Source organism: Emydura macquarii, unplaced genomic scaffold, assembly GCF_026122565.2.
Source record: "Emydura macquarii macquarii isolate MOO-44397 ecotype Brisbane River unplaced genomic scaffold, CSIRO-AGI_Emac_v2 contig_1790, whole genome shotgun sequence".
Classification (NCBI taxonomy): domain Eukaryota; kingdom Metazoa; phylum Chordata; order Testudines; family Chelidae; genus Emydura; species Emydura macquarii.
This window is the reverse complement of record NW_027131927.1, coordinates 20,489,834-20,517,407: the sequence shown is the minus strand read 5'-3', so window position 1 is coordinate 20,517,407 and position 27,574 is coordinate 20,489,834. Positions and strand designations below refer to the sequence as shown.

The window sequence follows — 27,574 nt, the reverse complement described above, 5'->3', positions numbered from 1 at the left end:
GCCATTCGGGGTAGAAGGGCCTTAGTCTGTTGAGGAAGGGGCGGCATGGATCCAGGAGAGCAGTCAGGGCGCCACCCTTGGGCACACCATCAAAATTGTCTCCTTTGGTTGCCCGACCTCCTGGGGGGCCCTTGCTGGGGAGCTGAGGACAAGCTAGGGGGCTGATTCCTTCTTCTAAACCTCCCATTTCTGTCCCGTTGTCTTTAGGACTGGAAAGGTCTGGGCTGAAGTCTTGGCTGCTGCTGCGCCTTGGGGCATGACTGACGCCTAGAAAACTGGGGCGTGTAAAGGCCCAGGGCACGAAGTGTGACCCTGGAGTCCTTCAGAGCATGCAACTTCACATCAGTCTGGTCCAAAAACAAGGCCAACCTATCAAAGGGGAGATCCTGGATGGACTGATGCACCTCCTGGGACAGCCCCGAGGATTGGAGCCACGAGCATCTTCGCATAGAAATGGCAGAGGTTATAACACTGCCCGCTGAGTCAGCAGCATCCGAGGATGTCTGGAGTGCTGCTCTAGCTACCGCGGTTCCATCCTCCATGATAGCGTTAAAGTCTGTGGCCTAGTCCTGGGGCAAGGCCTCAGCAAACCATCTGAGAGAGTCCCACAGGTTGACATTATACCTGCCCAGGAGAGCCTGCTGGCTGGCAATTCTAAACTGAAGGCTTGCCACTGAATAAATCTTTCTCCCAAACAAGTCTAGCTTCTCATTGTCCTTGTTCTTGGAGTCTACCCTGGCTGACCCTCCCTGTCCTGCTGGTTCGCAGCGTCTACTATAAGGGTTCCCGGAGCAGGGTGCGTGAACAAATACCCAAACCCCTTGGCCAGGACGTAATATTTCTTCTCAGCCAACTTTGATGTCGGGGCAACTGAGGAAGGGGTTTGCCACAGGGCCATCATAATCTTAAGGACCCCTTTGTGGACTAGGAGGGCCACTCGCGCTGGGGCAGCCGTTGCCAGTACATTAAAGAGGCTATCTGTGGCCTCTTTTAGTTCCTCCACCTGCAGCCCCAAGTTGGAGGCAACCCTCTTGAGCAGCTCCTGATTGTGCTGAAATCATCCAATGGTGCACAGTGGTCCTGGGAGACTGCCTCATCAGGTGAGGAGGAGGAGGATTGCAGTATTACAGCCTGTGGGGGTGGCCCCTGCTGGCGGAAAGTTGTACCCACTGAGGTTCCCTTCTGGGGGTCTGACTTCTCATCCAAGGATTGAGGCCGATGTTCCTTTTCCGGCACCGGAGGCACGGAATGCACCCCCGACGATTTAATGGATTGGGACCCAAGTCCCACCTGGATATCCCATGGGGCCCAATAAGGCCATTGGGGCGGCCACTGTCCTTGGGAGCAGCCAGGGGCTAACTGTGCCATGGGCTCTGGCACCTTAGGGGGTGTCGACTCACCGGACGACTGCCCCCCGGGAGACCCCGAAGCAGCATCGGAGTCAGAGGCCCTGGACCTGCGGTACCATGTCTGTCCCAGGTCACGGGCATCCCTCCATGCCGAGGAACGCACCCTCGACACCTCTGACCTGGAGGACGACTAGCGCTGCCTCTGCCACCACAAGCGGTGCCAACGAGCGGGGTCGTGCTCCGAAGAGCTAGAAGTACCGGAGTGTCACCTCAGTGCCAACGATTTCCAGCACCGCTTGCCTTGTGGCTCTGCAGAAGCCTTCGGTGACTGAGGTAGGTGCCATCCCGAACTCCTCGGTACCAAGCCAGACTGCAGAGACCGGGTTCTGCACCACCTCCACGCAGGTGAAGTCTGCGGTGCTGGATCTTCCTCCAATGATCGAGGTCTGCGCTGCCTGGATGCAGGTGATCTCCTTGGTGCCAGAGAGCGGGAACGGGAGCTGTCCAGCGCCGGCTGGCAGACCTCGAGCGGTGCCGCCTCCTGACTTGCACTGCCTCCGGTGACAGGGATTGACGTTGGCGCCGTGTCGGTGCAGGTCAGCTCGATGACGCCGACTTGGAGCGACTACTAGGGGAGTGGCTCTGTTCTACCTTCAGAGACCATCCAGCGAGAGATCTTCCTCCCTGTACTGGGGATCTCCTCCGCCCTTCAGGGGGACCCAACACAGGTTTCCCCTGTGACACCGGCCCCTTCTCCCTCAGCATAGGTGGCGGAGGCAAGGCCAACAAGGCTCTTGCCACCTGAAAAGCCTCCGGTGTCGATGGCGTTGGCAGGGGCACTCTCCCACTCCCAGGAGCTGAAGGAGGCTCCCTGACAGAGATGCAGGTACCAGAGAAAGGGTCTTGACGGGCCAAGTTTGGTGCATCTCAGTACTTGACCCCACCCATACTGACGGTTGGGGAGTGTCCACGCTCCGTGCGCTGCTTCCTCTTCTTCTTCGGTATCAGTGAAGCTGCATGGTTTTGAGTTGTGGATGGTGCCGACAGCGCGCTCTCTACCAATGCCACACTCGGTACCGAGGTGGAGTGGGTTGGCTTAGACACCAGGCGGAGCGCTGCCTCCATCAGCAGGGCTTTCAGCCAGATTTCTCTGTCTTTTTGAATCCTCGGTTTGAAAGCCTTGCAGATTCTGCACTTATCTTTTCTGTGGGCTTCCCCCAGGCACTTAAGATAGGTGTCGTGGGGGTCGCTGAGTGGGAAGGCCTTCCCACAGGAGGCACACGGCTTGAAGCCCGGCAACAAGGGCATGCCCCGGCCATGCAAAGTCCCAGATGGGACTGCCTTATCTCTAACCACACTTAACTAACTAAAACTAAACAACGATTACAAACAAGTCCAAACAAGGGGAATAGTATTTGCTGTGAGCAAGGCTAGTTCCAACTACTGTCACTGGCAGAAAGAAGGGACTGAGGAGGTGTAGGGCTGGCAGTGCCTCATATACCATGGCATGTGTGTGGGGCTCCTGAGGGCGCCGGAGCCAGCCCTACAGGATCTGCTAAGGGGAAAAAAATTCTGGGTAACCATGCACCGAGGCGTGCACACACCTATAGTGGAATGAACATGAGCAAGCACTCGAAGAACCAAGCTTTCTGTGTGTTAAAACATTATGGAAAATCAATTTAAACACTTGTACAGAATCTAGTCAACTTAGAGGGGCTGATCCTGCAACGAGGGAGTCTGTGCCGGAGTCCCCCAGGAACCGTGCTCTGGAACCACTCGGGATGCATCCAGTCAGGACTCTGGTGCTTTGGAGTCTGCCCCCTCCGGTCTCCACACACCAGTGCAGCTGCCTCCTGACTCAGGCCTCGCAGCATTCAGCACCCCTCCTCTGCCCAAGCTCCCCCAATGAATCCCCTCTGGCTGGGACTCTGGAGAGCCCTACACACCCCCAAAGGGGCCATGCACCCGCCTTGCAATCAGAAGCGATTCACAGCCAGCATGGAAGTCAAAGGGGTTTATTAGTTCTCAGGTTCACAGCATAGAAAGACTTTGCTTCCTATCAGCCTTAACTAGGAGTTAGAGCAGCAATCACCTGGAGAAAATCCCTTTCTCGGGCCCTACTTCCCTATCCTCCCCCCCGGCAACCTCTCCTGGGGGACTGGCCTCTTCCAGACAGCCACCCCTCCCCAGACCCATCCCCTACCCCCTCCCCAGTCCTTTGTCTCCTTCCCAGTCTAGGTGGCTACTCCTCCTGGTCTCCACGTGCCACAACCTGTTGCAGCTGGCTGACTCAGGAGGACAAAGGGGTCTGGTCAGTGGACGTGTGGCTGTGGAAGGACCTTCTGCCCTCCAGTGGCCTTTGCAAGGATCACACACCCTGGGTCCCATCACCGAAATACATGAGTAACATATGGGAGAAACTGAGTCATGCGCACACAGCACTCAGAGAAAACCCAAAAAATACCTCCACTTCATCAGAGTCCCACCCACACTTCGGGGAGTACTCACAGGAATGGAGAATTCTGACTTGGTAGCATTCTCCACCCACTTTGCAGAGATGCGAGTGACCACACAAGGCAGTGAATAAAAAGGGTCAGATTTGTAAAGGTATATAGGTACCAGAAGATGTAAGTTGGCACCTAATAGGTTTTAGAAAAGTGCCTAAGCAGGTTGATTTCAATGGGAGTTAGGCACCTAGCACTTTTGATAAATGCCAGTAAGTGCCAGTCTGCATCTTTCAGTGTCTAAATACTTTTAAAAATCTGAGTTCACAGCTCAGCCACTGACTTCCAGTGTGACTTTGGGCAAATTACTTCATTTGCCCTGTGCCTCTCTAAAATTGGGATTGTACTTCTTTACCCCACCTTCCTTAGCTCGACATTTGAATGACTGTGAGCAGCTCAGATACTACAGTGTGCTGGGCATACAAGTAGACAGGGCCCAGCGATGGAGCGTCAGGCCCCAAGCACACTTGTGAGAATACCGCTTCCAAAGAGGAAGATTAACAGGAGAACAAGCTACCTGCATTTCACATTCCCTGAGAACCAGTGGTACGCCGGCTGTGTATGCAATGAAAGCACCGCATGCCCTAGGACTGGCTGCGCCCATTGGACCATCCTATCCGGTCCCTGGAGGCACATGGAGGAAGCTATTTTATAGAACAAAATGGTATCCTCCACACACGTACATGTCAGGTCATGCCGCATGGAGGCCACCATTTTGCATGCAAATGTAGTATTGCACGCTGAACTAAAAATGTCACAGCACGCCACTGCTGCAAACTTTGGTCAGAGCAGCTTTGAAGTCCGGCTTTAAGGCTTTGTAGATCCTTCCAGATAGAAGTGAAACGTTAGCTGGTTGTGTTTTTCTACAATGAATGAATCCTTGCAGAGCAAACGGGACACGAGCAATTCATAAAAGAGCAATGCTGACTACTGCAAAACTAATGGCAGGTGGGTTATAACTTCCTTATTAGCAAGTGATTGTGAACTAGGCAGAGATCAGAATTCTGATTAAGAGTTTAAAATTCATGAAAATAAGCACAATGAATATTTAATAAGAAAAAGGAAACCTGTACTTAAGCATTTTAAAACAAAATCAAAAGAGAATAAAGTGAAGAGGAAAATAAGGTTACTTATCACCCTGCCCTCCCAAATGGCCTTGATTTTGATGGAGGTCACTCATTTTCGTTCCCGACCTTTCACTCAAATTTGGTGCCCCCTCGGTTTTATTGTTGAAAGTGGTTTATGTCAAGAACAAAGAATCAGGTTATAGAAAGAGTTATTTGTAATATTTAGTGCTTTCATCTGACAGCACGGGAAGTTTCTTGCCTTAGCAGTGTTTTCATGCATCACTTTTCTGGCCCCACATTTGGGCTTTGGCAGATTGAGAGATACATTTAAGGGTCCCTCAGCTGTCAAGGCAGAGAACCTTTCTTGGGCATGACACAGCTGGCCATCTAGTGGGGAAGAAGGAAAACGACTGGGCAGTTTGAGGCATTTTCTTTCCTTTTTAAACTACTTGCCAAAGTCCGAGTAAAAGAAAACCAAAGCTAGAATGATCTGACACTAAGATAAGAACTGTGTTATTCTCTTCCAACCTGACCAGAAGCTGAAGTGGGGAACACAGTGATTAGAGATGCCTCAGAAAATACACAATAAAGAACTGTAAAGATGTGTTTATTTTGAACTCAAGTTGAAAATATCATTATTGATATTAATTTGTATTGCATTACTGCCCACAGGCCCCATTGTGCTAGGTACTGTAGAAACATAAAGAGACAGTCCCTACACCAATTTAAATAGAAAAGACAGACAAAGGCAGGGAGAAGAAAGAGAGGCACAGGAAGATGAACTGATTTGCCCAAGGCCACACAGTAGGTCAGTGGCAGAGCTGGGGATATACCCCAGGTCCATCCCAGTGCCCTATCCAGGATCCTAACGTCCATTGATTTCAATGGACGTTAGGAGCCTAAATATCTTTGTAGATCTGGTCCTAACTGTCTATATATAAATTAAATGGCATCTATTACTTTTATCTTTATCCATGTATGGGGTTGATTCTCTTTTCACATACAACTATGTTACACTGCTGTAATTCCATTGACTTCACTGGAGCATCTCTGGATTTACACAGGTGTAACAGAGCAGATTCTGGCTGCATATATTTATTCACCTATAGCTTTCCTGTACATACCATGCTGTATCTATACCTCTGTGCCATGGGGGGAGAGGAAGGGTAGAAAAAACAAATGAAGACAAAGTCTTGACTCTAGGCTTGTAAATTCTGGTTAAAACCTGGGGTGGGGTGGGGTGGGGGGCAGGAATTTATCAGTCCTAGAGGAATCAGACCATTTGGTAATATTTTAAAAAGCAAATAAAATAGCGAGCCAGAGTCTCCACCCTGTTAAGTCTGTTTGGCCTTTCTCGGTGACACAAAGCAGATTCAAATCTCACATAAGTGGCCAGCTGAGAGATCCCCTTCTGTAGGGCAATTCTCCAGAGGAACAGAGCCCCTCCACCACCCTTCCTTGCACCAATAGCAGCCCTCAGCAGAGTAGGCACAGCTGGATGGCTGCTGTTCTCAGGTGATCTCCCAGGACTGCTGAGAAGGCCCATATCTGGCTTTTGTCCTGGGCCTGTCCAAATACGGTTACACCTCAGAGCAGTCCATTGGGAAAGATCGGAGAGCTCTGCTACATCACATACAGGCCAAGTGTCTGCAATTGGAATATTCCTAGCAGAAGCCATCCCATTTCCCAATGGTGGCCCCACCATGGCAGATGCCCAGACATACTTTTCACTCAGGTAAAGCTGCTCCAGAACTTTTCAGATCACTGCAGGCTGCAGTATGCCTTTTCCAGCTGTGGGATTAAGCGATTTCATCGCATGATGTGGACCAGTGATCAACTATGTGAGCAGGGTCACTCGGTCCACTTTAGCAGTATGCCACACTGCCCGTTACCTTATGAACAAACTGGACTGAATCTAAGAAAATCATCTAGCCAGCCCTACTCTCTCTTTCTTCAAGTGGTGGTGTCATCATGCCAAGATGGTATAGGCACAGTGCATGACAGCAAGTGTCTCCATGTTCCTTGTTTGCACATTGACTCTCTTAATTGCGAAGGAGTTCATGAAAAGCAGAGGCTGTAGACAGTAGGCTCATCGCAGCCTGTAATATCTGCAGCAGCTGGATCTACTGAGCCAGGCATCTCCTCAAGCCAGAGGCACAACCTGACATATCTCCTGCTTCAGAGATGGTGTGGAAGGTGGTGAGTTGGTATACTACAAACAAGCCAGTGCTGGCATCTGCAAGGCAGCCGATCATGAGAGTTCATGTGCCATCTTACAGCTTTCTCAGGATGCAGGCAAGATAGCAAGCTGTAATCAGCCAAGTCACACTACACATCTACCTGTTGTAGGGGGACCTTTTCAGTAGGAACAAATAGATGAGGAGGTGTCATATCCTTGGCAGACAGGCATATAGCAGATGCTGCAGAGTCACACATGCACCTTTGAAATAAGCAAGCACACCTGACATCCTGTCCTCGTGACCAAAGAGTTTTCAGGAGCGACAGTGTCTGAGAAATTCCTCCACAAAAGGGATCAGAGATGGGGAACAGCAGAGCCCCTGACCTTCCCTGCTAGAAGGCAATACCTGGGAAAGTGGAAGGGGGGGTTATGCATGAGCAAAAGGACAAGAGTTTTGGTGGAGTCTGCCATAGGCTTGGATAGTTAAGTTAAGTGTCCAAATCCTTTAGAAACTCCCACATCACTACATTTGACTATGCAGAGGCAGCTGGTTTGTTTTGTTCTTTCACAGGTAATTTGGCAATGTTAACATTGGGATTTGCATTTTTTTTTTAATCATTTCCTTTGTGCAGGTCAATAGTGTCAGTAACGTTCAGAGGGTGGGGAAACAGCCTGGCTTATCTGCTGCCACCTCAGAGAAACAACCATTATGCCCTCAGATTTAATTTTGCTCTGGCTGCCCTCCTCCTCCCACTCCCAACAGTACAGGGTTCCTCATCTTCTTTTCACCACTCACATATATTTCTTCTCTCCCTGAATATTTTCTTTACCTGGAGGAAAACATGTGGCTATTATCTTATCTCCCTTGGCCTCTAGCCTGTCCTTCAATTTACCTTCCAAGAAATAAAAGTCAAGGAGAGATACCACATTGTCGTCCTTGTTTCATCATAATATTTCAGAGAAAGACCTGAGATCTATTTCAAACCATACACCAGCTGACGCTTGACATTCTAGTTGTTGTAACACCTATGGCATCTCAGAAGGAGCAATGTGAATGGATAGAGTTCGGCGACTGGTAAATCTCCTCAGAGCATAGCATTTGCAATCTGGACAAAATACAAAGTAAAGAGACTTTGCATTGTTAATGATAGCCAAGCTTGCTGGCATCAAGCCCCACCAATGGACTTGATGACATATGAACAAAGTCTATGATATATCTGGAATAATGACGTTATTTGAATGACAACACCCATGGTGGAACCACTGATGTAAATTAATACAAATGCATCTCACAGAAACATTAGGAAACCAGAGATGATATCTTTACAGTCAACAGTAAACAGTTGACTCTGGGAACTTGTAGTGTTAAGTAAAATGACTAGGTCATGTCTACATTTGTTATGTTTCTTGTGCAATAAGAGCAGTACCCAGATGAACAGCAATGCTGACAATTGGCTTGAACTGATTTTGTAAAAAAAACCCTCACACTGATATATTTTCAATATTTTTGCAACTTTTAGGCTGGGGGCGGGGTGAGTTGCTAAGTAAAAATGTCATGCACCCCAGCTTGGCAAATATATTAGATGAGGTTAATGCAAAACAAGATTTGCTTTTTTTATTTTAGTTACTCACCCAAACAGTGCCATCAAAGCCAATAAGATGACACGGGTGAATAACAATTCTCCAACACAAGTAGAGTGTTTACTGTAATCTGGCCCATAATTATTACTGAAAGCCAACCAAGCAGACCAATAATCTGATCCAGTAGGTGAAATTTGACAAACAAAATCAGATAATAGATGGATACATTAGCTTCTTTGAACCCTTGCTAGAAGCACCAAAGCTGCTCAAAGAAAGTTTGATACAGTAAGGCTTTTGCTTGATTAAATATACATTTCAAAAAGCTCAGAAAGCATCAGGTCTCTCCTGGCTAGAGAGAATAAGAGTGATTCCTTTTAATGAGATGGTTGTGATTTCTTGCAGGGAAAGACGGACACAGGCCTGGCAGTTCATAAAAGTAATATTTGGACTGACTAGCTCTCTTCACAGTCTCCCATTTGTTTTCCACTGCAAAATCTGATGTGGCAGCTTGTTTAAAACTTGTTTATTGAGAAGAGGTCAGAAACTGGGCAGATCCCAGAAGAGACCATAGTTCTGATTAGAAGTTTTAGATTAATATTAAATTTTTCAGTTTATTAGAGTCAAAAGCATGTAACTTTTTAACTTAACAAATTTTGCAATTCATCAGCTTCCTGTAAAGAGAGCAAATGACAAAGGAATTCCTGATTTAAGAAATATTTAATATTATATTTATTATTATTATTCATTACAACAGGATGTAGATGCCCCTTCTGGGATCAGGTCCCATTGTGCTGGGAGCTGTACAAATACATAGGAAGGGACAGTCCCTGTCTTCAAGAGCTTCAAGAGTGAAAGAGAGACATGACAAACCAAGGAAACATGATCATCTCCACTCTGCAAATGGGGAAGTGAGAGACAAAAAAAGTGAATAACTTGTCCAAGCTCACAGAGGGAGTCTGTGACCAATGTCACCAAGCATCTGAGCACCTCACAATCATGAATGGATTTTAGCTTTAGCACCACCTTGTGTCAGATCCCCATTTTACAGATGGAGCACTGAGAAACAGATTAAGTGATTTCCCTAAATGTATATAGTAAGTCTGTGATTAAGCCAGGAATTGAACCCCGATATCCTGAAACCTTCTAGGGCCTTATTCACCAGGCCAGCCTTTCTATCCTTACTAAGCCTACTTTAAGGCCCCGATGCTGATCACTTGCTAGTGTAAATCAGAGCAAACTCCACTGAAGTCAATGGATTTGCATACATCTAAACCCAGCCTTCACTGATACTAGAATTCGAACCAGGGGCCAAATCCTCATCTGGTGTAAATCAGCATAGTTCCAGTGATTTCAATGGCGGTACAGTGATTTACATCAGCTAAGGAGCCGGTCTTGGAAGTGTAACCACATTTTCAAATGAAAGAAAGGATGGTCTGTGACTCTCCCATACAAACAAGACACTAGAGTTGTGAACTCTATTCTCAGCCCTGCCCTGGCCTTCCTGCATGACTTTTAGCAAATCTCTTCCCAGCCTCAGTTTCCCTAGCTGCAAGATCAAACAAATGCTATAATATAAGTACTTACCTCCCAAGGGCGTTGTGAGGCTTCATTGACTATGGCTCTAAAGTGTTTGGAGATCTTCGCATGGAAGATGCTATAGCAATGCAAACTTATTATACAAAATTGACACTAACCTCTCATTGTCAGGCCGGATTTTCTACAGGCCAGATTTCCAAAAAGAGCTCAGCACCCCACAGCTCCCATTTCGGTACCTAAACAAGAAGCCAGCTTTTTGTAAGAGCTCAGCCCTCCTTTTGGTACCTACCTGAAGTGGCTAGATATTCTCAGAGGGAACGGCTGGGTGCTGAGTATGTTTGAAAACCTGGTCCGAGTGGTGGGTGCTGCTGAGCATATTTGCAAATCAGACCTTACCATGCATTCAGTGTCCGGAGGAAGAGAGGCTTCGTCCCTGAGCAGCTGACTGGAGCAACGCACACCCAATTTTCACCATGAAATAATTATTGCCTCTGCAAAGAGCCTGCCGGAGCCACGACCCTTCATTTGTCAAGCTTCTCTTACTCATTAGAGCATTAAGCTCCTCTAACCCACCACATGCCAAATCAATCTCAAAATCCATTAATTCCAGGTGGGTCTCTGCTAAGATTTTCATGAAGCACAAGAGGTCTGTTTATCCCAGTTAATTCTCCCTGCATTTACATACGACTGGTCCTTGCTATCCCAGACTGGTCCTTTTGTGTTATCCCATCATTACTTTGTAGTCTCGTACAATGGTTAGAACACAGAACTGAAAACAAGGTCTCCTGAGCACTACTCCCTGACTTAATATGCCACATTGGGTAAATCACCTACCTTCCCTATGCCTCAGTTTATCTATCCATAAAATGGGCATAATGATACCTACTTATCTCATAGGTATGTTATGAGATTTAATTATTTTTGTAAAGCCATTTAAAAATCATCAGGTAACAGATTTATTATTTTTAACATGCCAAAGAGCCACTAAAAACCACAGAGGAGCAATGAGGACGCTCCTGATGTATGAGGCAGAGCTGGAGGTTTGCTTTTGCCCCAGGTCTCATCTGCAAGAGTAAAAAGGTTGCAGAAAAGTACACAGCATTCTCTGCAGATTGGGATCTCAACAGTGTTTTGTGTTCCACTTGAGGAGACAGACTCAGTCCGGATTTGCATCCCATGCAAGTCCATTCCAGGGGCAGAATCTGGCCTGAGCAGTGAACAGGGAATTAAGGTTACAAATCAGGGTCACCCTTTTAACAGAGTCCATTATAAAAGAGTAAGCACCATACTGCAGTGTTGTAGGAGGGATGAGGGATAAGCTCCTCTCCTTTGTTTCCTTCTATGCTGAGAGGTATTTGATTGTCTTCTAACCAGGTTCTCTCTCTCTTGCACTCACAAACACACAGGCCCCCCCTCCCCCCACCACTGCACTCTCTGGCAAATTGTCACAGGAAGGGAAAAGTGACAAGCTTATAAGAAAATGAAGATCTCATTCTGTTTGAATATTACATTAACCCCCAAGCACCGCTGCTTCATTTGTCAGCTTTTCCAGAGCTCTCCCTCTCCCCAGCACCCCTGACCTGGTTGGTCTGATTATGAATGATCAATGTGCACATTTGCAGCGGAACTCTTTGCACATATCTAGACCCTCGGCCTTTAGTCACTCATGCAGATAATAACGGCAGTTCAAGTCACTTGCCCATAACTCCAAGCTTCATTAAACAGAGGGGATGTCACCAAAAGTCCCTTTAACTGTCTTTCACTTCTCCACAAGGGAAAAACTGACAGTGCTGAGAAATGGGATTTGGGATATAAATAAAATAATGATTTTGATATTCCACTGAATGCTTGCAATTGGCCTGTGCCTCTGTGCTGGAATCTACTCATTTAGCGAAGGTTGGGGGAGAGGCAAGCCGTGCTTAGCATCATCTGATGGAGAGTTTGCACAAAAGCATGCCTGAGGTCAGTTTCAGCTTCAAAGAAATATTTCCATGGAATTGATCAGGCATTAGATAAGGAATGGTGTCTTGCCAGTCTCAGTCATTTGTTATGTACAGTTTATTGTCAGAATTCTGTACTGGAGGTTAGTTACCTGGGTATAAGATAGCCGTCCGTTTGCAAGCCCTGCAGTGCATTTCACAGCGCTGAAGACTCAGCTAGAAACTCATTTACACTCAGAATAATGTGAGGCTTTTGAGATTTTTTCCTGCTGCTTTCCAGACTAAATATTAACTTGTTACACTGTCATTCCAGATGGTGGCTGGGTAGAAGTAACTAGCGCTACCCACAGGGAGATGAAATTACAGAAGCAGACTAAGCTTTCCAAGGGCTTGTCTTCACTTACCTCGGCGATTCGGCAGCAGTCGACCGAAGTTACACAACTTGCGTAACTCCCGTCAACTTCTCTGCTTCTTTCTGTGCGCTGTCTTCACTGCACTGAGCCACTTGAGAAGGTGGTCTTAATACATCGATTTCTGAATCAACTGAGCGGGTCTTCACTGACCGCTCAGTCAATCCAGAGAAGTCGATTTGACGGCGGCGAATTTGCTGCCGTCAGTGAAGACATAGCCCAAAGTGTTCCAGCTGACTGTGGTGGAGCAGAACACACACATGCATTTAGGACTCAGTTTTGATCTTAGATGCAACCCAAATCTGTCCAGTGCCCTCCATCTGCACATAACTCTTACTGATATTATTCACGCCCCTCAGAATGCTCCCCCACCCCGCCACAGGTAATATATAGATGCCTCAGTTTGGACAGCTTCTGTATACGGATTGTAAGGCGCCCCTGGTGAGAACTGGCACACCTGAAATACTGAATTCAATTCTGGTGCCTCATAACCAGAAAGAATGTTGAGGAGTGAAGGGAACTGAGAGAAGAGCAACAAAAATGATCAGGTAGCAACAGGAACAGGCATGAAGAAATATATTTTAATTTATTTTATATTGCAGTCGTGACTAGAGAACCCAAATGAGATGTGTGCTAGGCACTGAACAGAGAGTAAGTGACAGTTCCTGCCTCAGCAAGCTTACAATCTAAGGAAACAAGACAGACAGCAGAGGTATCATTATCCCCATTTTACAGACAGCAAACTGAGGCACAAAGAAATTAAGTGACTTGTCTAAAGTCATACCGGAAACCTGGAGCAGAGGAAGAGACTGAACCTGAGTTCCAGTCCAGCATTTTAGCCCCCAGACCAGCACTCTCTCAAATTGCTAAAACAATGACTAACTGAGGATACCGTAACTGTCTACAAATGTTTGAGGGATGTGCACACCAATGAGGAGGAGGAATTATTTGGAATGGGATGCGGGAGTATGGTTAGGAATAACAGGCTGAAACTAACAAAAGAGAATTCTGGACTGACTAGGAAGGAAAACTTCTGGACAGTAAAACAAATTCGGTTAAGTGGTGGAAGCCCCAGCTCTTGGGATATTTAAAATTGATTACTAGGAACAACCTTGCATTGTCTCAGGATGGTCCAGATGACCTAATGGGCCTCATACCATTATCTCCTATTGTTCAGTGAGCTGCCTGCTGCTCACCCAGTTCTCCCTCCTGCAGCTTCCATCTACATGACCCCACAGCCAGACACACTGTGGTCTTGCATCAGCAACAGCAATCAGCTGACCTGTGCACTGGTACCTGGGGCTGCAAACTGACGCATCTGGAGACTTCCTCCAGCAGGAGATCCAGATACTGATGTTCTGTGGATCATTGCTTAATCTGTTGGGTTAGATGCGGGTTTGAAATTGACTAGCACAATGAACTGAGGGTGAAATTTACGTAACCCTTTAGGGGCCATGGAAGATCCCCGTTGGGCATATCAGTGATGTGTACCAACCAACATACAAGACTGGACAGCAGGTGCATGAGGAGGCTTCACACACGCACAGAGCTGTAGTTTTTGCCAATTCTCCGCAGAGGAGGGGGTTTGAGGAAGGCCAGAGAAGGATAGTGTCGGTGATATGACACTGGCTGGATTAGGGGGACCATTTATGATATTGAACAGCAATATGTCAAAATTACAATAATTCATATGAGATATGCTATGTCAAGTACAGTTAGAAAGGTTATAATTTGCTAAGTATGATTATATTGTTTGTGTGTTTACACCCCAGACAGGGGCTTATTGGGAACCAGAGACTGAAATGCAGTAAAGGGGGCTGTGTATATTTTGTTTTAGCTTCTTGATAACCAGTGTGCAGAATCAGAAGCATTGTTTGTGGCTGGTTGGGAAGTCTGACTTCAGCATCACCCATCAGTGCTGAGAGAACCTGCTCTCCTTTTGCAGCCTGCCCTGACCTTGGCATTTTCAGGTGGTCTACCCTAGGCAGGCACAGGTGGGTCCTTGATTACACACATCCCCAGTGGTCACAGGCCCCTGTGTAAGGGGATTACAGTCTCTGTCCCAGCCAACAGGCTGGAGTAGCAGATGCCCCATGGCATCTCTGTTGTATCCTACCCACCCTTCTCTGTCTATTTCCCCCACATAAAGACTGCTTAATGAATATCACTATGAATGCATCACTGTATCTGAGGGGTACATAATTTGCTTGAGTCTGTGCTGCACATTGATGTTCCAGTACCGATTTATTGTAGGATACAGAGCTCCTCCTAATGGTGACTCCCTAGCTATAGCAAGTTAGAGGATGCTTTTCCTTGTGTGCGGTCCTTCCCATTTGTTGTGAAAAGAAGTTGTTAAGACTAGTGCTCTGTGTGCGCACCCACAGGCATGCTTCGTATGGCAGCAGCTCCCCAAGAAAGCCTAAAGGTACCACTTCTGATGGAGGAATTATTAATAATTAATATTAATAATGTAAACAAACAGGAATTATTTTTGGTGACGTTCTCTGGCCTGTGTTATACAGGAGGCTGGACTAGATAATCACAGCGGCCCTTTCTGGCCTTGGAATCTATGAATATGCAAAAAAATTACCCCCCAAAATTCGGTTTTGATATAAATTGCCCTGAGAATGGAGATCAGAGCGTTACAAAACACTCAAGGGGTGATGGCGTGTCTTTGATCCAGGGCAGCAGTTCCCAACCTGTGCTCCGTGGACCCCTGGTGGTCTGCAAGGCTACTAGAGGGGGTCTGCAGAAAAGAAAAACAACATTGCAGGGAAGTACGATGGGGGCTGGGATTCGCACATGTGCAGAGGTCCAGGGGAGAGCCCCACTGGCTGTGCCAGTTGGGCAGGCAGCAGAGTGAGTGAGCCAGGAGGCAGCGGCTGAGGTGCATCCGGGTGAAGGGTCTGGGGGGATCAGGTGGGCACAGGGAGCGTCACCAGTCCTGGGGCAGGGCCAGCAGTGCAGCGGGGGGCAGATGGGCTCAGGGGGTGGGCAGGGTGCAGAGGTGCTTTATTGCTGTGGGCCCCACATGCCTGGGACGAAGACTGGGAACCAGGGCAGAGGCAGCTCCTTGCTCCAGTCGGCGCAGCCAAGACCTTGTCCCCTCCTGTCCCCAGCACCAGACTAAGCCCATCCCAGCCGCTGGAGCATGGCCCAGACAGGGCAGACACACACACCCTCCTCCCGTGTGTGTCTTGCTGTGCTGGCTGAGTAGCTCCTCCACTCCCCGACACAGCCGGCTTCCCCCAGGGGAGAGCTCCAGGACAGAGAAGCAGCAGCCGCAGCCAGGCACCTTGGGGACCCCCACGCACTCCCCCACTCACCTGGGTGGTGCAGCCACCGCAGAGCATGCTCCCCCCGGCACTGCACCCCAGGCCAGCGCCACTCATTGGGGAAGCACACAGCATACTGAGTGCATATTATTTCTTTGTTATTAAATTAGATTTCCATAAAAAAATGGAGTGTAAAAAACACATGCGGGTGGTCCGTAAATTGTTTGGAGGTTGAAAAGTGGTCCACACACTCGAAAAGGTGGGAACTGCTGATCTAGGATTTAAAGAGAAAGTAGCCCTGAGACAGCTGAGGTAAACAAAAGGTTTGGGCAGCGAATGTTGCCTTCATTTGAATATGGTGAGAGTTTTGGTTGTGCAGGAGTAAATCCTAAACCTATATTTTCCCTAATATCATTTCAAAGGAGTAAATGTGCTGCAGGAAGGTGCGCAAGCACCAAACCATCAAGTTTCAGCAATGTAACTGGTCAAAGGCTTTTGTTTGGAAAAAGAATGACTTGCACAAAAATGGAAATTTCTGCAGAAAATGTCCATTTCCAATGACATTTTCCAGGTTTTCTTTCAGAAACCAAGATTCCTCTCCTCTCCCCTCCCCTTGAAAACAAAACCTTTTTTTGTTTTCACTGAAGTTTTCCCACAGGAATAAACAATCTTTCTCAACCAGCTCTATTCACCAGTTTAAAAAGGCAAGAACTGGATATTTTTAAAAACAGACAGGTTCACCGGTTAAAGTTAAAACTGTTTTTATGTCTCCTGACCTACGTGAACTCCACTGTCTACAAGACAAAGCTAAAGTTACTTTATCACTTATGTAACAATTCTGAATGTTTCCTCTAGGCATAAAGGCCACATTCTGCATTCAGTCTCATCGGTGTAAATGCAGAGTAAATTATTATCTTCACTAGGGATGAGAGGCATTTGTCCTTTTAGGGCCTGATCGAAACATCATTAATGTTTATGGAAAGATTCCTATTGATTTCAATGGGCTTGACTCAGGCCCTTAAGGTCCCTGCATTGGTGGACATACCCAAAGAGATGACCCAACTCTGAGTATCCTTGACCAGGAACTCCCATCCAAGTCAGAGAGTGCTCCATAAAAGGAATGCCTGAAGCGCTGGGCCCATAATGTAATTTAGACCCCATGTTAAAATGATGGGGTCTAAATTAGCTCTTCCCATTCAAGACAGAGACTTTGGAGTCATTGTGGACAGTTCTCCGAAAACATCCACTCAATGTGCAGCAGCAGTCAAAAAACTAACAGAATGGTGGGAATCATTAGGAAAGGGATAGATAATAAAGACAGAAAATAAATAAATATAAATAAATGCATAAATCCATGGTATGCCCACATCTTGAATACTGCATGCAGATCTGGTCACCTCATGTCAAAAAAAGATATATTGAAATTGGAAAAGGTACAGAAAAGGGGTATGGAAAAGCTTCCATATCAGGAGAGATTAAGAAAACTGGGTCTTTTCAGCTTGGAAAAGAGACGGGGGGGGGGGGGGGGAATGATAGGTCTTTAAAATCATGACTGGTGTGGAAAAGTAAATAAGGAAGTGTTATTTACTCCTTCTCATAACACAAAGACTAGGGGGATCACCAAATGAAATTAATAGGCAGCAGGTTTAAAACGAACAAAAGTAAGTATTTCTTCAAACAGCGCATGGTCAACCTGTGGAACTCCTTGCCAGAGGATGCTGTGAAGGTCAAGACTATAACGGGGTTCAAAAAAGAACTAGATAACTTCATGGAGGATAAGTCCATCAATGGCTATTAGCCAGGATAGGCAGGGATTGCTGTCTGCCAGAGGCTGGGAATGGCCAACGAGCTGGATCACTTGATGATTATCTGTTCTGTTCATTCCCTCTGAAGCACCTGGCATTGGCCAATGTCAGAAGACAGGATACTGGGCTAGATGGACCATTGGGCTGACCCCGTTTGGCCGTTCTTATGTTCAGTCCAAACAAAAGCAATGTCCATTTGAGAGTTCCCTTCCCTGGGATTTTCCCGATGGAACTGGAACTGGCCCTCACACATATTCTCTTTCACAGCATATGATAAGGGCAACTGTCTTTAAAACAATCAGGCAAATACTGAGTTCCTCACCCAGGCTAGACTCCGATATTCTTATTCACATGGATTAGTTAGTACCTTAGGCCTAGATCCTCAAAAGGTATTTCAGGGCCTAACTCCCACTGAAGTCAAGCAGAGTTTTCAGTGGGACCACTTGAAGAATGAGGCACTACTTCACGTGAGCAAGGGTATCGGAGTCCAGCCTTCAATCTTACTTGGGCAGAACTCCCATTAATTTCAATATGCATTTTGCCTGGATAAAGACAGAGCAAGGACTTCAGGTGGCAGCCCAACAGATTTAACAATGAATGCATAAAAAGTACATGTCAACGATTCTCATTCATTCCATCTAATCTGTCTTGTCTGTCCTGTATTTGAGCCCCATTCCCGCCTGCTTTCCTTGAGTGCATCCAACCCCATATCAGCCACTGTGTCTTGGTAAAGTTATTAACTTTGTTTCTTTCCCCTTTTTGTGACATACAGCGTAACTGAGTCTGCAGGAGCAGTTCAGCTGAGATTCTCAGGGTAGGCTTTCTGGTTTCATACATTGCTTGCCTGGGTGATAGAAAGCATAGCCTCTGGATGACAGAGCAACTCTACTAGCTCAGCGTATTTATTCCTCCTACTCTTTTTTCTGTGATCTCTGAAGGTACGTCTACACTGCAAAAAAACAAACCCCAAACCAACCCACAGCAGCGATTCTCAAAGCCCGGGTCAGCTGTGTCAGGCTCATACCGCAGGGCTAAAAATAAATGTAGATATTCCTGCTCAGAGGCGCCCAGGCTCTGAGACCCACCCACTTCGCAGGACGTCAGCAGTTCCAGACAGGCTTCACTTTATGCCTATGCAGGAAAGCACTTAAGAACATGCTTAAAGTTAAATATGTGCTGAAGACCAATTGACTTCAATGCACGTAAGCACATGTGTAAGAGCATTCCTGAATCATGGCATACAATGTTTCACAAACATTAACCAGCTAACTCAGTGACCCTCTGGTGTCCCAGGACCCAGTTCTTAAAAGACAGAAAGTCGATAACATTAAAACGATCTCTCATTGGAGCCAGACATGCCTTTCCCCTGACTTTATTATTTGTCTACATCTTAATACTCCACATGTTGGGCCAGTTTCAGCCAGGGTTTATGCCCTCTTCTGCCAACATAAACCCAGGCGCAGGGTTCCTGGGGCAAAAAGTCTGTTGGGAGGAAGTGATGGTAGGAGATGATGTCCCTAACTCCCCTCTGCTGGGTTAGGGAACATAAAGAGTGAGATCAGCCCCAAGAGGGGGCATTCATTGCCGGCCAGGCCAGGCCACAAACAGATGCAACATCAGTACACCCTGTCAGTGGGTCCCGCTGCCTTGTTCCTATAAAACTTCAGCCAACATTTAGAATTCCCTCCCACTTCCACAGAACACACTGAGCGGCAGCAGCAGCAAGATGTACATTAGTTCTTCTCCAGCCACCTCTGGTGACTAGGAGTGGTTTGTTTCTCTGCTTCTCCTCTGCACGGGAGTGCTCATTGGATGAACATTCAGATGCCGGCTTGAGACGATCATTTCATTATTGGGTTCTTTTTAATTCCAATTTTTTTTAAAAATAGTTTGAGCTACGGCAGAAAGCAACTTTCAGCGCTCCAGCGAAAGGCTGCAACAGCGAGGTACAGACTGCCTGAACCAGAGGCTCCCTGAAGCTGTGCTTGCATTTGCCCCTTCTCCCAAAAAAAAAAAGACTGAGTATATCTCCAAGGCCGGATTCTCCCTTGCTCTGCACCTTGTGCTGTCCTTTCCACCCACGCAAAGGGCGTGCAAATCCTTCCCATTCTGATTTAGCAGCATTTTACCTCCCTTTCCCATGGTTGAAATGGTGCAGAGCAATGGAGAATCAGATTCCCAGAGTCTAACATCCCCAACCACCAAACACTAACATTCCTTGGTTAAACGACTAGAGTCCTGTGGCACTTTAAAGACTAACAAATTTATTTGGGCATAAGCTTTCGTGGGCAGAACCCCACTTTGTCAGATGCATTCTGGAATTCCTTGGTTAGATATTTAGGGCCAGTTCAAGGGCGCTACACGGATTTCCACGAGTTGAGGATCTAGCCCTATACAGTTCACAATCTGAAGAAGGGTGATGAGAGATCAGAATCAGATCCCTTAAGCTTACTAATCTACCTTATCGTTCTTTCTTATATTGACAGCCAAATGCTCATCTGGTGTAAATTATCAGAGCTCCACTGACTTCACCAGAGCCACTCTGATTTACAAAAGGATCTAGCCCACAAATTACAATAATGTCACTGATCAATTTTCAGCAGTATCTGCACATATGTTCAGGCTGTGCTTTTATTGTAACAAAAACTCAGTGTCAGATCCTCTGCTGGTGTCAATTAACATAATTCTATTGAAGTCAATGATGCTACACTGTGCTACCCCACCTGAGGATCCAGCTGTCAATATAAAAAAGATGATAAAGTAGATCGCGAATTCTTGACCTTGCCAATCATTTTTCATTGCAGTAAATTAGAAGAAAATCCACTTGCATCCAAGTTACACTGGTGTAAAAATCAGTGTGCTATCAGAAACAGGTGCATGTTCTTTGTAGCCTCAACACAATTTTTCTTCCTTCTGTACTGAAGAAACAGCTCTGCTGACCAACAAGAAAGAAACTGAGGCTCTCCCTCTGGTACATACTGTATCGTATCCACCAAGAGATTTAAAGGGACATATTAGAGTTTGGAAATATGAATTCAGCCATGTGATTTAGAAAAAGACCTGTCCAAGTTGCCCTCAAGGCCAATAAACTTTTATTGAAGAGAGGAAAAAAAATAATCTTGGGAAAGGGGAGCAATAAATACAATGTGCTCTTGTTCTTTAAGGGAATGTGATCTGAACATCTGGTGCCGGGGGAAGTGCGGACGGAACCCCAACACCTGCTGGACCTAATGGACTCTGAAATGTTGTTTCAGAATGAATCAAGTCATTTAAAATCATAGCTGTAATCTCTATTCACTACTCCTGTGTGCATAAATGTGCTGATCCCGATACTAATCCATGTCGGGTGACTTGAGCAATAGATCACTATAATTGCTGTGTTAGGGCTGCACATTGGAGCTAAAGTAACCAGATGCAAAGGAGATGGCCATATCATGCTCTCAAGGCGGATCTTCGAAGTTCAAGGAGAGTTCAAGCATGGAAGAGGCAATAGAAGGAGGTCAAGTGTAAGGAGACTGTTCATGTTCAAGAGGAATTAACTTTACAAATATATTGTTTCTGAGGTGGTAATTGTCCCATCTTACAGCTAATCGTACCTCATCTAATCTTTGCATTCCTCTCAGCCATTGGAGTGACTCTCCCTCATTGGAATACATTTGATTTTGACAAGATATTCTGTTTTAAAACTGCAGCTAATTTTCCCAAGATTTTTTGGGGGGGCTTTCAATAGTTTATTTTAAACAGACACACAGTCCAAATTCAGATCTCTGATCTTCCCTGACAACACCCTCAGTTTAAACCACACCCCCAAGTCAGCAGTCGCATAAGTGAACTGAAATACTTCCTTTCTGAAATCAGTCAAGTAGAAAGTCAAACTGACGAAAGACAAGGTAGTAAATACAGTGTCCAGAGGAACAGAACAGAGAGCTGTCACTGGAGTTAATAGAAGGCTGTTCTCTAGTTCAAAACACTGCTTAGCACCTTGTGGGCCAAATTCCCTCCTGGAGTATATTAGCATAGCTCCATTGATTTCAATGGACTTTCACCAGATGACACTAGTGAAGAGTTTGTCCCTACATCCTCAGAGTAGTGTGCAAACATTACCAAATTAAGCCCTTCCATGGTTAGTGAAGTATCTTTATTCTGGCTTTACAGATGGTAAACTGAGGCATGGGGAGGTCACATGATTTACCCAAGGCCCCAGAGCAAGTCAGCGGCACATATGGGATTACCCTCTCACCACCATTAGCAGGGGACACTCTCAGAGCCCAGGCTCCAGCCTGGTCTGAACATCCACACTACAATTGTACAGCCCTGCAGTCCAAGCCCCGCAATCCCAAATCAGCTCTGAGACTCGGTGCCAGGGTTGTTTTTTAATCACAATGTAGACATAGCCTCCCTCCCCTGATAGGCAGATTAAAAGCTGTGCCACGGATAGGCATTGTGGGTCTGCCTGACTGCCTGTCTTTAAGGATCAGGAAGGAATTTTTCCCATTGGGCCAAACTGGCATGTGGGCGGGTGGGTTTTTCACCTTCGTCGCACCTTCTTACAGGCTCAGCTGGGTTGGAAACAATAGGATTCAAGATTCATATAATGCTGCTGTGATTACTGACTTGTCACGCCTTGCAGCCAGCATCCAACACGGGTAAAGGCTAAAAGGGCCAGCAAGATTGAACAGTTGGACCTTGCACTCATGGCGTGGAAGGACCTGAAATCTTTGCAGACTGAGGTTCCCCCACTACCCTCTCACACTGCACCTCCGTAATTTCACACACCCCCTTACAGAAGAGGTTTCACAACAGAGCAGAGCCTGTGTAGACCCCACATTATTGTTTGGTTTGTGGTTAAAGCCCTGTAAGCTGCACTGGAACCCATTAATTAGCTGGTATGAGAGGGTGGGGGCTGAGCACTGTACAGCCCCTCCCCAGGGTATAATTAATTAAAGTTGCAGGCTGCCATTTAAACCCATCCCATGTGTCTGCCAGTCATTTATCTGCTTGTTCAGGTCAATAGAATTCAGGAGCCTGCTGGCTTCCAGGGATACGTTGTGTCCAAACCAGCCCCATGCTGTGCCCAATCCATGAGGCCATATTTCCTGCTGCCTAGCTCACCTGCTAGAGTATTTGCCTTGTGAATCAAAACACACACACTCTCATTGCCCAGAAAGACCAGTAAACCTCATAAGCCTCATGTTGGATAATCAACCAAGACCCCAGGGGCCAAATCCTAAGCTGCGCCCTGAACCGGCAAAGCAGTTAAACAGGTGCACACCTTTGAATGGGACTATTCACCTGTTTAAACCAATAGGACAGCTCACATGCTCAAAGGCAGGCACAGATGTAAGTGGTTGCTAGACTGGGGCCCTCAGGATATTGACATCACTTCACCCCACCTGAGAAGAAACCTGGCTCCAGATGCCTAAACAAGCTTTTGGAGTCAGCAAAACTGGGTGGAAAATCTTGTGAGAACTGAGTCTTTCATGACATTTCCAGCTCTTCCTGCTTCCATTCTGGGTGGGAAAAACCCAGGAATAAGCTCTCTCACAGAGCATCATGACTGCATTCCTAAACAGCTACCCCAACTTTTTTTTTTTTTTTTTTTTTAAATGTTGCTTTGTTTTGGTGTTTTATTTTCCCTCAAGCCACTTGACCCACTTAGGGCCTAATCCAAATTCCTTTGAAGTCAATGGAAGTCTTTCCATGGACTTTGGATCAGAGCCTTTGGGCCAGATCACACAATGGGAAATCCTGGTGCCACCGAAGTCAATGGTAAAACTTCCATGCTACCCTTACAGCGAGCAGGGTTTGGGGGAAAAAAAAAAAAAATCCCTGTCTGTGCCAGTTTTTGCTGTGTGTTTGTTGAAAGTGGAAATCCTACTCAACAGCAAACCCTGGCATGATCATCAGGTTGGAGACAGGAACTCACACATCTATGACAAAAGACTCCCTTATAAAAATCACTGGTCTGAGCCTTGTTAAAGAAGAGCTCCACAGACTTCTTTGGGAAAGTTCCAGGCCTGACCTTAAAGCACCACACAAAGTCCCCACCAACAGCAGAGAAACCTTATCCAAATTTTAATGGGAGCAGGGATAGTGATTTGAATTGCCATAAGCAGGCCAGGAGAGCTAAAAAGTGAGGTTGCTGTGAAAATAATCCTCTGATTTTGTGAGCCTCATACTACCAAATGAGTCAGACAGAGTAACATAGTGGGTGAGGAAGTGTCTTTTATTGTACCAACTTCTGTTGGGGAGAGAGACAGAAGTTAGTCCAGTAAGAGATATTACCTCACCTACCTGGTCTCTCTAATATCCTGGGACCCACACAGCTACAACACCACTGCAAACAGAAAGAGTCAAACAATCCTACCTGCACTACACCTATGTTAGAAAATAGTAGCTAGAATGCACCTCAGAAAGACTTATAAAAGACAAGAGCTAAACAGCACTGAAAAGGAAGACACTTTGTTAAGACACAGAGCAAGTCCAGCAGGAAGTTTTCAGCTCCTCATCAGTGCTGATTTCAGTAATTTCCTTATCTGATGTGCGCCTCTTCTAAGTATTCAAATGAGCCCATGAATCATATCTCCCCCATCCCTGCTTCAAACTACATCATTAAAGTATGATTTCAGCTTATTGTTAAGACTAAATCCAGACCTAAGCATTACTACTGGCATATAAGTAGTCATTACATACCCTCAAAAGAGAAACCACACACACCTTTGTTTCTACATGGCTGTGTCCTAACAGAGACCATGTTACAAGTCTGCAATTTAAACTTGTTCTCATTACAATTCACACGGCCAAAGGGCCAGCTCCTCAGCTGATGTCAATCAGCATAGCTTCACTGAAGTCAAGAGAACTTTGCTAATTTGCACCAGCTGAGGCTCCAGGGAGACTTTTGGGTCCCAACAATGGTATCAGGGAGAGTTGTGTGTGTTGTGAGATAGAGCTTTACAAGATTTGTATATAACTGGCCACCATGCAAACTTACAGAGAACCAGCAGAGGCAGAAGTTTATTATTACTGATGATAATTAATGGGATAAAAATATTTGTTAACAACTTGTAGGGGGCATACATCAGACCTGACTCTGATCTTGCTTACAATGACATAAAACCAAGAATAATGTATTTGAATCAGTGGAGCTGCAGCCAGCCGGGTAAAACTGATTAGAGATCAGAATCAGGCCCTGAATCAGGTAATTATTCAACACCATATCCCAAACTTTTCATTTATTACAGATGGGACAGTAGTGCCTCTCTTTATTAAAGTTGCTCAACATTTCCCACTATAAGACTCTGTTTTCAGTTACTTATAGTTTTGCCAGACTATAACTGTTAGGGCTGAAATTTTCCATGCTGAGTGTCTGACTCAAGCTGAATTTTTTTTTTATTATTATTTTAGCCAAAACATTTCAGCTATTTCCAATGAGACAAGGAAAAATACGTTGTTTTGCACATATTTAAAAAATTCTGGTGACCTCTTCTTTGAGCAGCTCTGTGCTCTTTGCTTTGGAAACTTGAAATTTGGCAGGAGGGCCTCTGTATCAGGGATGTGCCTTTTCCATCCCTGTGAAATCCATCCAAATCTGGCCAAGTTATAATAAGCCTTTGAAAAAAACCAAAGTTTGCACATGCTCCATAGAGACTTCTTCGATGTTAGTAGCTAAAATCCCAACTTAACTGAGCATGCTCAAGGCAACCCTAATTCTGGCATTTTCCTTTTGAGTAGTTGATTTTGCAACCTCAATAATGGTCTTTTAACATGGGGGGGGTTGTGCGTAGTTTATGTAGAGCGCTCGATTTTCAAAGGAACTCAATTTCACAGTTAGGCCCTAAAATAAGAGGTGAGAATTTCAAATTTCCTTTCAGAAGTCTGGTCATAATTGTCCCCATAAGAGGAGCTGCTGGGTGCCAGCTCTTTTGAAAATCTGCAGGTGCTGATCTGGCTGATAGGAAACTGATTTACCACCATTTTACTCCAATTTGTAACTCGCTAGACAGGGATAAAACTAGAGTAAGGAAAGGGTGAATCAAACCCCTAGACTTACAAACACCCACATATTACACACACATATATATAAAACGACAGTCAACTAATGAGGGTCCCAGCTTGAACATGCACATTTCACTCTTGACACAAACCAGGGCCCTGAAATCCCTTGGGCTGAACAAACGCTCTGCATCTTTGCTTTCACCATAGCCTGCTTCTAAAAAACAATCATCTGCAAACTGTCATTTTTTCCCCACCTTTCATAAATATCAGCAAAAGCGCAGCTTTCTCCCTCTCTCTTTTCCTTATTCAGGATATCAGGCAGATAGGAGTTATCAGTAAAGGTCATCCTCAATTTCTGTACAGAAATGATCTGTCTCCGGTATGTAATAAACATTTATCCATGCCTTTATTAGCTATATTGGATCTGACAGTTCTGTTAAACCATTTTCTTTCATTTTGCTAGGTCATGACGGTTAATGCTGCTAAAAAATCTCATCATTGCTTTTGATCACTGTATTGTCTTCCCTGTATTATCAGGATTTTGTAAAGGTAAGCACTGGCTGGAATGACCTATTAAAGTTACAGCCCACTGAGTTCCTGTTTTTTTTTCTCACCACAATAAAAAAGCGAAGGAGTGCAAAGCATAAATTCTACTTTCGGGGTTATATTTAGTTGGGCCGTTGACATTTAGTAGAGCAGTCCCTTTAAGCCCACTTTGCATTGGTTTCACTCCATCTTTTTTCACATCCTTAAGCTCACACCATAGAAAATGAGCCCAATTAATGGGACCATGCACCCACTATTGAGGCACCATTTAACCCTTTCCATGCTGGTAGTGGTTTATGCATCTGCTCAGAATTTTTAAACTACTTCCTGGCATTTACACCACACTTTCCATCCGAGGATCAACAGGCATTGTACATGCATCAATTCTCACAACACTCCTGTGGGATAGCCAAGATTATTATTCCCGTATTACCAATGGAGAAACTGAGGCACTGATTCCGGAACCTCCCTCTATTCAGCAAAGCACTTAAGCACATACTTAAATTGTATTGCCCACCCCCACCCCCATTTCTGTGCTGTAAGCTCTAGACCCGACTTCCTCTCAGCTTAAAATTGTAATGCACTCCAGACATATCTGCACAGTGCTGTCTCCTGAATCTTTGCCTGATTAGGTGCTTATGCCATGCTAATCACCCTGGTGTCCGAGTGCATGAAACATTTTAATATGCTATTTCGATTGTTATTTCAGAACATAAAATGGAAAATGCACCACTGGGCCAAGAGTTCCCATTGCTTTCTACAAGTCAGACCCAGTTCCCATTGAAGTCAGTGATCAAATTCCCATTAACTTCAACGGTGCAGGATCAAGCCTTTAGTGCTTTAACCTTACAGGCCAAATCCTGCCCTGATTTACACCTTGTGCAATGTTAATGCAGCCACTGAGTGAGTGGAAGTCAGGGTAGGGCTGGGCCTTGTGTCCTGGTGGTACACTCCAGCTTGAACAACTTGGAGCTGGTGTTTGTGATAGGCCATCATTCCCATGGGCCTTTGCTACTTACTTAAAATAAGTATGTAGCATGTTTTGTTGTGGAGTAAAGAGGAATTGTCAGGGCCTGGATCACTGAAGAAGTAGCTTAAAAGTGGACATCTGTGTGGACAACAGACAAAAGATGGGAGTAAATTCTCTACATATCTGGGTTTCTTATTCAGTTACATGATTTCAACAGAATGCAGGTGCGTCAAAGAAGAGTTACCCAACCCTTCCCTTACTATTCATATCAACAGTAGGGCCTAGAGCCCTCAACTGAGATTGGAGACCCATTGTGAGGAGAGAGACAGAGTATGCAGACACACAGTGAGAGACAGTCCCTGCCCCAAATAGCTCCCAGTCTAAAGTGACAGGGCAGACAAACTTGGGAGAGAAAGC

The 27,574-nt window shown here is 45.7% G+C and overlaps 2 long non-coding RNA genes across 3 annotated transcripts in view; one reads left to right on the top strand and one right to left on the bottom strand.

Moving 5' to 3' along the window:
- Window positions 1-27,574, bottom strand: part of LOC137159187 (uncharacterized) — a 75,059-nt gene that overhangs the window by 40,997 nt on the left and 6,488 nt on the right. The window lies entirely within an intron of this gene.
- Window positions 24,756-26,193, top strand: LOC137159186 (uncharacterized). The gene is made up of 3 exons (XR_010921572.1): window positions 24,756-24,844; window positions 25,952-26,020; window positions 26,105-26,193. It is a non-coding gene; the product is annotated as an uncharacterized lncRNA (long non-coding RNA).